This window comes from Rhincodon typus, chromosome 5, assembly GCF_021869965.1.
Source record: "Rhincodon typus isolate 14 chromosome 5, sRhiTyp1.1, whole genome shotgun sequence".
In the NCBI taxonomy this organism is placed as follows: Eukaryota; Metazoa; Chordata; class Chondrichthyes; order Orectolobiformes; family Rhincodontidae; genus Rhincodon; species Rhincodon typus.
The window spans coordinates 95,033,943-95,044,952 of record NC_063336.1 but is presented as its reverse complement, the minus strand read 5'-3'; the positions used below and the strand labels follow the sequence as shown (position 1 = coordinate 95,044,952).

General features: G+C 41.6%; 1 protein-coding gene across 4 annotated transcripts in view; it reads left to right on the top strand.

Moving 5' to 3' along the window:
• The first annotated feature begins 4,922 nt into the window (after positions 1-4,922).
• cln8 (CLN8 transmembrane ER and ERGIC protein) overlaps positions 4,923-11,010 on the top strand; it is a 29,910-nt gene continuing 23,822 nt past the window's right edge. The window contains exon 1 of one of the 4 annotated variants that reach the window (XM_020524662.2): positions 4,923-4,979. The gene's annotated coding sequence lies outside the window, so the exon portion shown is untranslated. Of the gene's footprint in view, positions 4,980-5,204; positions 5,265-5,720; positions 5,795-5,815; positions 5,842-11,010 lie in introns of those variants that run through there. The other 3 variants (XM_048596967.1, XM_048596965.1, XM_048596966.1) reach the window with 3 other exon arrangements.

The window sequence follows — 11,010 nt, the reverse complement described above, 5'->3', positions numbered from 1 at the left end:
TGTTGGGAAAACAGCTGGTAATGATTATATATTTGCTCGGTAAACATCTGGCATTGACAATAAATTTGCTGAGTAAATGTACCAAAAGCAATAAGCAGGAGCAGTGGAAATAGAGAAAGGTTGCACAAGAGCTATGGGCACTTTAAACTCATCCTGTCAGTAAATAGACAAAGGAGACCAAAGACTCAAATGCAGCCAAGGAAGAAGACATGTACACTGGGGAGAATTGGGCTGACAATATCACTGAGTAATCAGGCCTCTGATTTAATTCTAGTCACTATGGGTCAGAATTCCCTTAACGCTCTTTTGAAAAGCTGGCCCATACTATACCTACACCATCAGGTGATATTGCTTATTTCATTATCTGACTAGACTGAAAATCCACTGTATTTAAGCTTTGGGTCATATGCTGTGATGTTGTTGATACATTTAGATTGGTACTGGGGTCACTGTTGTTCTCCATTTAGATAAATGATCTGGTCACGGGAATTGGAGGTACAAAATCACATCTCTGAACAAAACCAAATTATAAGGCAGTGAGTGACATTAATAGAATTGTAGCGAAATAGTTGACATTAAAACAAATTGGCAGAATAGATGAGCCATTGGATAAATACATTTCCACATAGATAATAAGTGTGAGATGCTGCATGTTAGGAGGAGGAATATGGATACCACCTCCTCCTTGGAAATTAAGAGATTAAACAGGATTGATATGTAAAAGAATCTACAGAATCACAAATCAATAAAGCCAAACAAACAAAGGACCAGTGTGCTTTTCTGGAGAAAAAGATGTCCAAAAACAAAACAGATCAATGCTAAATTTGTACAGAATATTGGCTAGAGTAATATACACAGTTCTGGCCCCTATATTGCAAAAATTATATACAAGCACTGGGGAAAATGCAACAAATGATTGATAAGGATGATATGAAAACTGGAAGCATAAAAAGACAGGAGTGGTGAGATAGAGGTATATATGTGGGATAGCAAAACAAGGCACTATAAATTTTAGTTCTTAGTAATTCTGATTTAGAGGAGATCTATTTTCTCAAACAGTAATGTAAATGTGGCACTCACTGCTACATGCAGCATTTGAGGTAAATAGAATAAATTCATTTAAGTGTAGGCTAGAAAATTACATGAGTAAGAGTTAATACAACTTACATTTTTACAATATAATTAGTGCAGTTAACTATTTCAAGGCACACCACAGCAGCATTTTAGTACAAAGTCTGAAATAAAACCATGTTAGAAAATATTAGGCCAAATGAGCAAAAAGCTTGGTCAAAGATCTAGGTTTCCAAGCAGCCAGAGAGGAAAGTAATTTGGAGACTTGGTGATAAATAAGTAGGGTATTTCAGGCTTGACACCTCGGAAACTGCAGCCACTAATAATGAAGCAATAAAAATTGGGATGTATCAGAAATAAAGGAGCACACAGAATCAGAGAATCATATAGTACAGAAGAAGCCCTTCAGCTCATCAAGTCTGTTCTGCCAAAAATACACTATTGCCTACACTAGTCCCACTTACCTGCAGTAAACTCATAGCTTTGAATGTTATGACACTTCAAGTGTCACTGAAATATTTTTCAAAGGTTGTGAGGTTACCTGCTTCAACTATCCTCCCAGACAATACATTTCAGACATCCACCACCCTCTGAGTGAAAAAGCTTTTCCTTCAATCCCCTCTAAACCCCCTGCCTTTTACTTTAAATGTGTGCCCTTTTGTTTCTTGACCCATTAACTAAGAGGAAGCAGCTGCCTACCCCATCCCTGTCTATGTTCCTCATAATCTCATACACCTCTATCATGTCCCCATGCTTAAACTTCTCTGCTTCAAAGAAAACAACCTGAGATTACCAAGCCTCCCTTTTTAGCTAAAATGCTCCATCCCCGGCGACATCCTGGTGAAACAAAATCAGAAATTGCTGAAAAAACTCAACAGGTCTGGCAGCATCTGTGGAGAGGAAGCATAGTTTAACATTTTCAGTCCAGTGACTCTTCTTCAGAACTGATAGTGGCTAGGAAAAGGTGACATAAATGCTGACACTCCCAACACCTCTCCACACCTCCATGGCACGTTCCTATGCTGTTCACAGGGAACTCTACACCTGGGACACCCTGGTCCACTCCTCCTCTGTTCACAACACCTCCCCACACCTCCACGTGCATTCTCATGCAAGATGCAACACTTGCCTGTGTAGCTCCTCGCTATCCAAGGCTCCAGGCACGTCTGCCAGGTGAAGCAATGATGTACCTACACTTCACTTAATCTAGTCTATTGTATTCATTGCTCACAATGAGGTCTCGCTGACTGGGTGATTGTTTTACAGAACACCTACATTCTGTCAAAAAAATGACCCTGAGCATCCTGTTGCTTACAACTTCAAGACATCACCATTTTCCCTGGCCAACATCTCTGTGTTGGGCTCCAGCAAGGCTCAGCGCAAGCTGGAAGAACAGCTCATTTTCTGCTTCAGGACTCTGCAGCCTTCAGGATTCAATATCGAGTTCAATAACTTTAGAACCTGAATACTTTCTTCTCCATCCTTTATCCACCCAACACCACTGGCTTTGTCATAACATCGGCTGCTTTCAGCACAGCCAACTCATTTTCATCTACTTTGATCCCCATTATCAGCTTTTCGTTCTGTCTGGCATATTATCACCCATCCCTTTGTCTGCTCAACTGGGCTCCATGTCTATCTGCTCACTCCTTCCTCCACCCACCCCCTGTCTTCAGCATATATACCATCTTTTCCTAGCCACTATCAATACTGAAGAAGGGTCACTGGACTCAAAATGTCACCCCTGTTGCCTGTCTATGGATGCTGCCAGCTCTGCTGTGTTTCTCCAGCAATTTCTGTTTGTTTTTTCAGATTTCTAGAACCTACAGTTCTTTGTTTTATTTCAACATCCTGGTTAATCTCCTCGGCATCACCTCCAATGAAATTACATCCTTCTTCCCGGTGACCAGAACTGATAAAGGCAAGCATTCCCGTGTGCCTTCTTAACTACCCTGTTAACCTACACTGTCACTTCAGGGATTTGTGGATAAGCACCCCAAGATCTCTCTGTTCCTCTGAGTTTCCTAGTGTTTTGCCGTTCATTGAGTACTCCTTGTTTTGTTAGTTCTTCCAAAATGCTTCAGCTCACATTTATCACAGTTAAATTCCATCTGTCATTGATTTGCCCTTCTGATCAATCCCTATATATACTCTTGCAACGTAAGGCCTTCCTCCACACTGTCAACCATCCAAACAATCTTCACGTCATCTGCAAAATTGCTTGTCATTCCACCCCCACCCCATTTTCATCTGCATCATTTGTAAATATCAGAAGCAATAAAGGACCCAGCACTGATCCCTGTGGCATATCAACCACACCAAGCTGCAGCCATATTGTCTTCTATCATCACTCTATGTCTCTCGCCACTAAGCAAATTTTGGATCCAACTTGCCGCATTATCCTGGATCCCATGAGCTTTACCTTCTTTCACAGTTTCCCATGTGGGACCTTGTGAAATCCACATAAACTATATCAACTGTTTTATCCTCATCGACATATTTGGTCACCTCCTCAAAAAGTTCAAATGGATTTGTTAGGCATGACTTCCATCTGACAAAGCCAACCTGACTATCCCTGATAAAACATTGCCTCTCCAAATGGACATTAATTTTCTACATCAGTATGTTCTCCAATAGTTTCCCCACAAATAATGTGAGACTCGCTGGTCTACAGTTCCCTGGTGTATCACTACTACCCTTCTTGTAAAGTGAAACCACGTTAGCCATCTTCCAGTCCTCTGGCACCACCACTGTGACCAGAGGCGATATTAAAAATTTGGGCCAGGGCACCTGTGATTTCCTCCTTCTTCTCCCACAGCAGCCTGGGATACAATTCATTGGGACCTGGGGATTTGGCCATTTTTGAACCTACCAAAATCTCCAATACCACCTTGCTTTTTATATCAATCTGCTCAGCAACTTCACAGTCTGTCTTTTTGAATTCTGTACTTGCATCCTCCTTCTCCCGAGTAAAGATAGACGTAAAGTACTCATTCAATACTTGATCAATGCCCTCCATTATAGTACTGGATGGGATTATAAGGCTATGGAAGGACGCAGCATTTGAAATAAAAGAATAAGAATTTTAAAAGCAAAGCTATTTGGCAATCAATTCAGGTTAGCGAGTACAGATAAGATAGCAAAATGAACATGGTGTGGGTTAAGACAAGTTTAGGATTACCCCAAGTTATAGAGGCTGTAATGTACGATACTGGCTAGAAGTATGTTCCAATTGTCACATCTGGAGGTAACAAGTTAAGCTTTTTTTTAGAGCAAATGCTCCATCACAGGGACAGTTTTATGGAGGTGAAGTAGATGATCTTAATGACGGCACAAATATTAACGCTAGCAAGTGGTGAGAAGCTCACATGGAGCATAAACAGTGGTACAGGTTTGTTGGGTCAAATATTCTGCTTCCTCACTGTGGATATTTTGTAATTTTGTATGGGGTTAATCCCAAATACACCAAAGGGAAACAGCTACAAAAATAACTTTCAGATCTAAAATACGGAACCTCAGAATTCAACACAGGATCAGGTTTCTGCATCAACAGCTATAATAGCATAACTCACTTAAGTGCATCCAAATTTGCAACTGGTATTTCCATAGCAATCTTGACATTAATTCAGGAAGATATTAAATGGGATTTGAAGACAAAAAGGAATAAGGGGCACGGTGAAAATGTTAATTGAATTAAGGAAATTGTGAGCACTTTTTTTTAACATGTCATGAATGAAGCTGCCGCATATTGCTCGAATTCCACAACTCCAATTTACATAGGCAGCTAATCATGCACAAGATCGAGACCACAAATATGGAGGCTGGGGTTGAGGTCAAGGGCTCAGTGTGAGCGATTGTGGGGCGTTAGGGGGACTTTTGCGTCAACGACTTCCTGGGGAACTATGCTGGTAAGATTACCGAACTGTGGACAATTCCTTCTTAGTATTGTAGCATATTTTTCCAGAGTGCTCCCCGGACGACGGAACTTGCCCAAGAGGTCGGCGTTCAAATTTTACGGGCAAATCCGGCGGAATTGATTGGAGAATTCCGTGGCTCACTGACAGCGAGGCGGGGGGTTACTGCTGGTGGAGGGGGGAAAGCACAAAGTGCTGGAGAGACTCAGCAGCATCTGTAGAGAAAGAAGAGTTAACATTTCGAATCCAGTGACCCTTTGTCGGAGCTGGGAAAGAGCGGTATTTATACTGATGGGATGGGGGTTGAGGGTGAGAGGGAGGTGTTGTGGGGCTGGGAATTGCATTTGTTTGGCTTTATTGCTCTTGGTGGAATTGTGCATCTGCAGGTTTTTCTTTCAAAACCCCAGCAACCACGGCTCAAGTCACAGTGTGGAGCTGGAGGAACACAGAAAGTGAGGCAGCATCAGAGGGGGGGGGGGGGCAGGAGAGTCGACGTTTCGGGTCGGGACCCTCATTCAGAAATCTGTGCGACTCCAGCATCTGCAGTTCTTACTGTCTCCAAAAGGCTCCAGTCAACGCCGTGCACCAGCTCATCCCCGGGGGGAGGCATTCCATACACGTCCCAGAGCCGGCACTGCCCTTCTCCTATTGGCCCAGACAATCAGATTGATACATCTACTACCCAATAGTAAGAAGTATTCCGCGGAGGGTGTGCGCCGCCACCTCCAATCAGACGCCGGCTCAAGGCCGGAGGGGCCCCCGAAGTCAGGTGATCAGGTCACATGATCAGACAGACGGTGTGGCGGCGGGTGAGTAGCTACGCTGTGCTGGGGTCTTTGTGCTTTTAGTAATTAATGTGAGGTCAACGTGCTTTTAAACTAAGATCTTATTTGTGGCTGAGAACAGGAATTGTTGGTGAAACTCAACAGGTCTGGCAGCATCTGTGGGAAGAAAGCGGAGCTAACGTTTCGGCTCCGGTGACTCTATCTGTCAGAACTTTCTTTGTAGTAGCGAAGGAAAGGTGATATTTATTGCTGAAGATGAAGTCAGGTTGAGCGGGTAGGTGGAGAGATGGGGTAAGAGAGGTAAGCAGCACACGTAATGTCCTCGATGTACCAGAGAAAATCGTGGGGAAAGGCCCGTTTGGACTGCAATAAAGAAGGGTTCTGCAAATTCCACAAGGAGGTAGGCATAACTTGGACCTGTGCGTCTTCCCATGGCCGCACCTTTTGACCCGAAGAAAGTGAGAAGAGTTACAGGAGAAGTTACTCAAAGCGAGGTCGACCTCAGCCAGGCAGAGGGTGGTGGTGGTGAACTTTGCTTTAAACTTGGGGGACAAAGTGCTGTGAGGTCAACATGACTTTTAAACCCAGCTACCTGGTGACCTGGAACAGAATCCGTCTTTAGCCAGGGGTTAGTGTTGGGGCAGACTGGAGGGAAGTAAGTGTATAGTGGGTGGCCTGGTAATGGTGGGTTAGGGGGTGGGTGTGTATTGGCAGACTGCGGAGGGTCAGTGTGAGTGTGTAGGAGCAGGGAGCACCTTCCAAACCTAAGACATGTCACCTAGAAGAAGGACGGCAGATACGTGAAAATTCCACCACCTGTAAGATTCTTTCTAAGCATCTCACTATCCCAGCTTTGAAATATATCCCCATTCTTTCATGCTCTCTGGGTCAAAATCCTGGAATGCACTCTCAGCATCTATGAGTATATCTATGCTATAATGACTACAGCAGTTTGAGAAGATGGCTCACCAACACTGTTAGGGCAGTTGAGGATCAGCAATACGTACTGGCTCAGCTAGCAAAGTCCACATCCCTTGAATGAATGAAAAAAAGACTCAGCCACTGCCCCTGTAGTATCCCATAACAACCATTACAGATTTGGGAGCTGTGACCCCCAAATTGTGTTCACTGACCTCACTTGTGAATGTGATCCATCTTTTGGTGAGCTCTGTTGTAAAGTAATACAATACTATATTGTGAAAATTCATGTCATCTATTAAAGGCCTTTAAGTTGCTACAATATGAGTAGTGATAAACTACCGTTGTTACCTTGGAGATTTATCTGTGTGGTCATACTGTGTAGTACCATGCATTTTGTGTCTGTATATCTCCCAGTTTCAAAGTGAAAAGCATTGTTTGTGAACACAAAGTTGACCTTTGAGTCTGGATTGTATATACAGTTCTCATTATCCACTGATTCATTATCTGTGGATTCCTGAACACACAAGGCTGGCCTCAGGCACCTTTTCATTTTCCTATTCACCTGTCTGGTCTGATTGCATCATCCTTCATGGTATATAGTGGTATCCAGGTCGTTTTCTATGGCAATAAGTGCCTGTCCCGATCCTCTGTGAGGATATGGTGAATGAACATTGGGTGAGGACATGGTGCACGTGATCAAAGACCCTGCAGATCCTCATTTGAGGTATGGTCATAAACAATAATGACTTGCCTGTGCTGTTGTAAGACCCACAGCTATTTATACACAACTTTTCCCTCAGGAAGGGAGACAGTTTTTTTTCCTATTCATTTCATGGGATGTGGGCGTCACTGGCTGGCCAGCATTTCTTGCCCATCCCTAGTTGCCCTTGAGAAGGTGATGGTGAGCTGCCTTCCTGAATCGCTGCATTCCTCCTGCTGGCCCATTGATGTAAAGAGAAATTCCCTTGGCATTATTTGAAGAACTGGCTGAAATTATGTCCAACAAATTCCTCCCCTTTCCAAATATAGAATATCAGTGACAAAAATTTCTAAACACGTTATCTGGTGCCTTACTGCCATTTTTGGGAAATTGCTGCGTGCATGTTGGCTATGACAAATTCCCACATTACATTAACAGACTTTTTCAAAAAAAAAACCTTAGGAAATGTGAAAGTTAATTTCTTAAATAAAGAAGTAAGAATATTGCTAAAACTCCAGTCATTTTATTCACTAATCTTACTGTGGCTTGTGTATGTGCATTCCATATTTTAATTGATCTATTCAATCCTTGGATAATCTTACAGACTTGCCCTCCTTTAAAGGGAAACTTAGTGTTGGAGAATCGAATAGTTCTCTCATTTCAGATGCTCAGCTCCAACATAGTGCTAAACTGAACTAACTGGAGGTGCTGGAAATTTGAAGCACAAACCCACACAGAAAATGCAGTGATACATAAGTTCAGTAAAATTCTGTGTACAGAATAGATGAGTTAAAGTTTCAGGTATAGACCCTTCTGAACTGGTAATACTTATGATTGGTGATTTCTTTCAAGGGTAAGGTGGGTAGATGCAGAATAAATATCCTTGTACTCTGGTCCACTGACTTGCCACGGGCTTGGCCTTAGAGGCCCACTGTCCAAAACTTGATCTTTTCTAAATGATACATATGGGGCCCTTCTCTTATGTGAGCCTATATCTTTACGTGAGTTGGATTGAGACATCCTAAACAGATTTAATTGTGTCCATGCTGTCAAAAGACTTGCATCCATTAGTCTGAGTGCAGTTCATTCAGAGGTGAAAGATGAGGGGTGTTGTATCTGTCTGCATCAACTTCTTTTCCAGCCTCTCACAATCTTATTATTTCTTAGTATATGTTGATGATGTCTGGATTCACTTCTGTACTAAAGCAGTCTTGGTCAGCAAGTGAGAGTGAGACTGTATCAGTATGAAAAAAAGACTGACAATGCAATGCAATGCAAAGCAAAGGCTGCAAGGTGATTTATAAAAGTATTGAGGGTTTCAAAGAAAGTGATGAATGTGCAATGATTGTGGAAACAAGAGACTTGCAAAAGGTATTGAAGCTATTAAAAGGTATTTATAAATATATTAAAAAGTTGTAAAATGGATATGGGCCCATAACAATCTGCACGTTGATTAGTAATGGATAATAAGAAATTGGCAGATTTATTATATGGTTTCACACTAGAGGATGAAGAAGGTTCTTTGTGTCACAGTATATTTTTAGATCTGGGAAGAGGAGGAATTTGGTACATTTTATTACGGTTAAAAATACGATAACGGTGAAAAAGACAAGATTGACAAATTCCACCCAATGGTAATTAGATAAAGGAGGAAATTGAAGATGCATTGATCTTTTTCCAGTTTTTTCTATATGCAGGAGTTCATCTTTGGACTGTACAATTTCAAATGTCACTCCATTCTTCAAGATAGTAGAAACAGGGTAATGATGGCCTGCCAGTTTAAAATGAATTGCTTTAAAGTTACTGTGATTTATCAAGTTTACCACCTTGCTCTGTTTTCCTTTTCCTCCATCTCCTCTTTCTATCTGTCTCTCTTACTTTTTCTGTCTCCCTCCCAAACATTTGCCTTGAGTAAAATCTAGAATTCTTAATTTGAAAGCTACAAACTTGCTTTGCTGCTTGTGAACAAAATTAGTCTGGGGAGCAAGTTACATTTTCCTGTTTGGTCAGCTTATTTTAATAGACAATTACATTGTGCATTAAAGTAGGGACATAAAATATGAAGTGTGTTTTGTGAAGACTATGTTCTTTTATTTTTCTGTCTTTTTAATTGTAGACTGAAAGGGGAAAAGGACTGTTTTTAAAAACCAACGGTTGTGGAAGGGATTGCAGCACTTTTTTAAAGCAGGTGTTCTCAAACTGCTGGTATGGCAGAGATAGAGTAGCATACTTTACACCTAGCAGCTCAAGACCTTTGCAGAGCTGAAAATGTTTGTTATTAATTATATATTGTTGCTTAGTGCATTGTATATGTATTTATTGCATTGTTTCACTTGTGTGTAAGACTTAGTTCAGTTCCTTTCACTATTTAATTAAGCTGCATTGGTCCCACTGAGATTAGCAGCGTTTTTTTATGTTAAGCAAAAATAGTTTCATCAAAAGCAGAACAGCAACTAACATTATTAGCAGAAACTTTGCTTGACATTTTCAGGACATCTACAGATTGAAAACCTTTACATAAATCGGTTTCACATAGTGTTAGTAAGTTCCTCTTGTTTCGTGGTTTAGAATTCTGCGCAAGAATACTGTACTTATTTTTCATGTCAAATGATATCAAGTAGCATTCTTGTAAAGATACTTCTTGTTTCTTTCCCAGTAGAAATAGCTGCATAGCATTTAATACCACATCCTTGCTAACTTACTAAACATGCTTAATATCTCTTTGCACTTTCTCTTTGTTTTTGCAGCTTACTTTCCAAACTTAATTTGCATAATCAACAAATTTGTATACATTATATTCCAGCTATAGTAGTAGCTGAAACTCGAGCATTGGTCCTTTATAGTTAACCACTGGTTACACCTTACCAATCTATAAATCTTTACTTTTTTAAAGAAAACACAAAGAACTGCAGGTGCTGGAAATCAGAAACAAATACAGATTGCTCAGCAGGTCTGGCAACATCTGTGGAGAGAAAGCAGAGTTAAAATTTTGGGTCCAGTGACCATTCGTCAGAACCGATTTGTAGCTGGGAAAATGTTGGAATTTTTAGAATCATAGAACACCTACAGTGTAGATGGAGCACATTTGGCCCATCGAGTCTGCACTGCCCCTCTGTTGACTGTGCCATACAGACCCTCCCACCTCATGCCCATAACCCTGCATTTATTATAGTTAATCCATCTCACCTGCACATACCTGGACACGGGAGGGCAGTTTAGCGGCCAGTCCACCTAATCTGCATATCTTTAGACTGTGGCCGGAAACTGGAGTATCCAGTAGAAACCCATATAGACACGGAGAATGTGCAAACTCTACACAGTCACCTAAGGCTGGCATCAAACCTGGGTCCCTGGCAGTGTGAGGCAGCAGTGCTAACCACTGTGCTACTCATATATGCTGAAGATGGAATAGGGACAGGGGGTCAGAGTAAACAATAGGTGAAGATGGAGCCGAGAGAGAAAACGTTTATTGGGCAGACAAAGGAATGGATAAAGATCAGCCTGGGATGATCAATAGGTACTAATGGGACCACTAATACCTGGCAATGGATTGATTGTGGTGGCAGCCCATGTGATGACAAAGTCTGGTGTGTGGCAGTTGGGATAAGGACATGGGAAA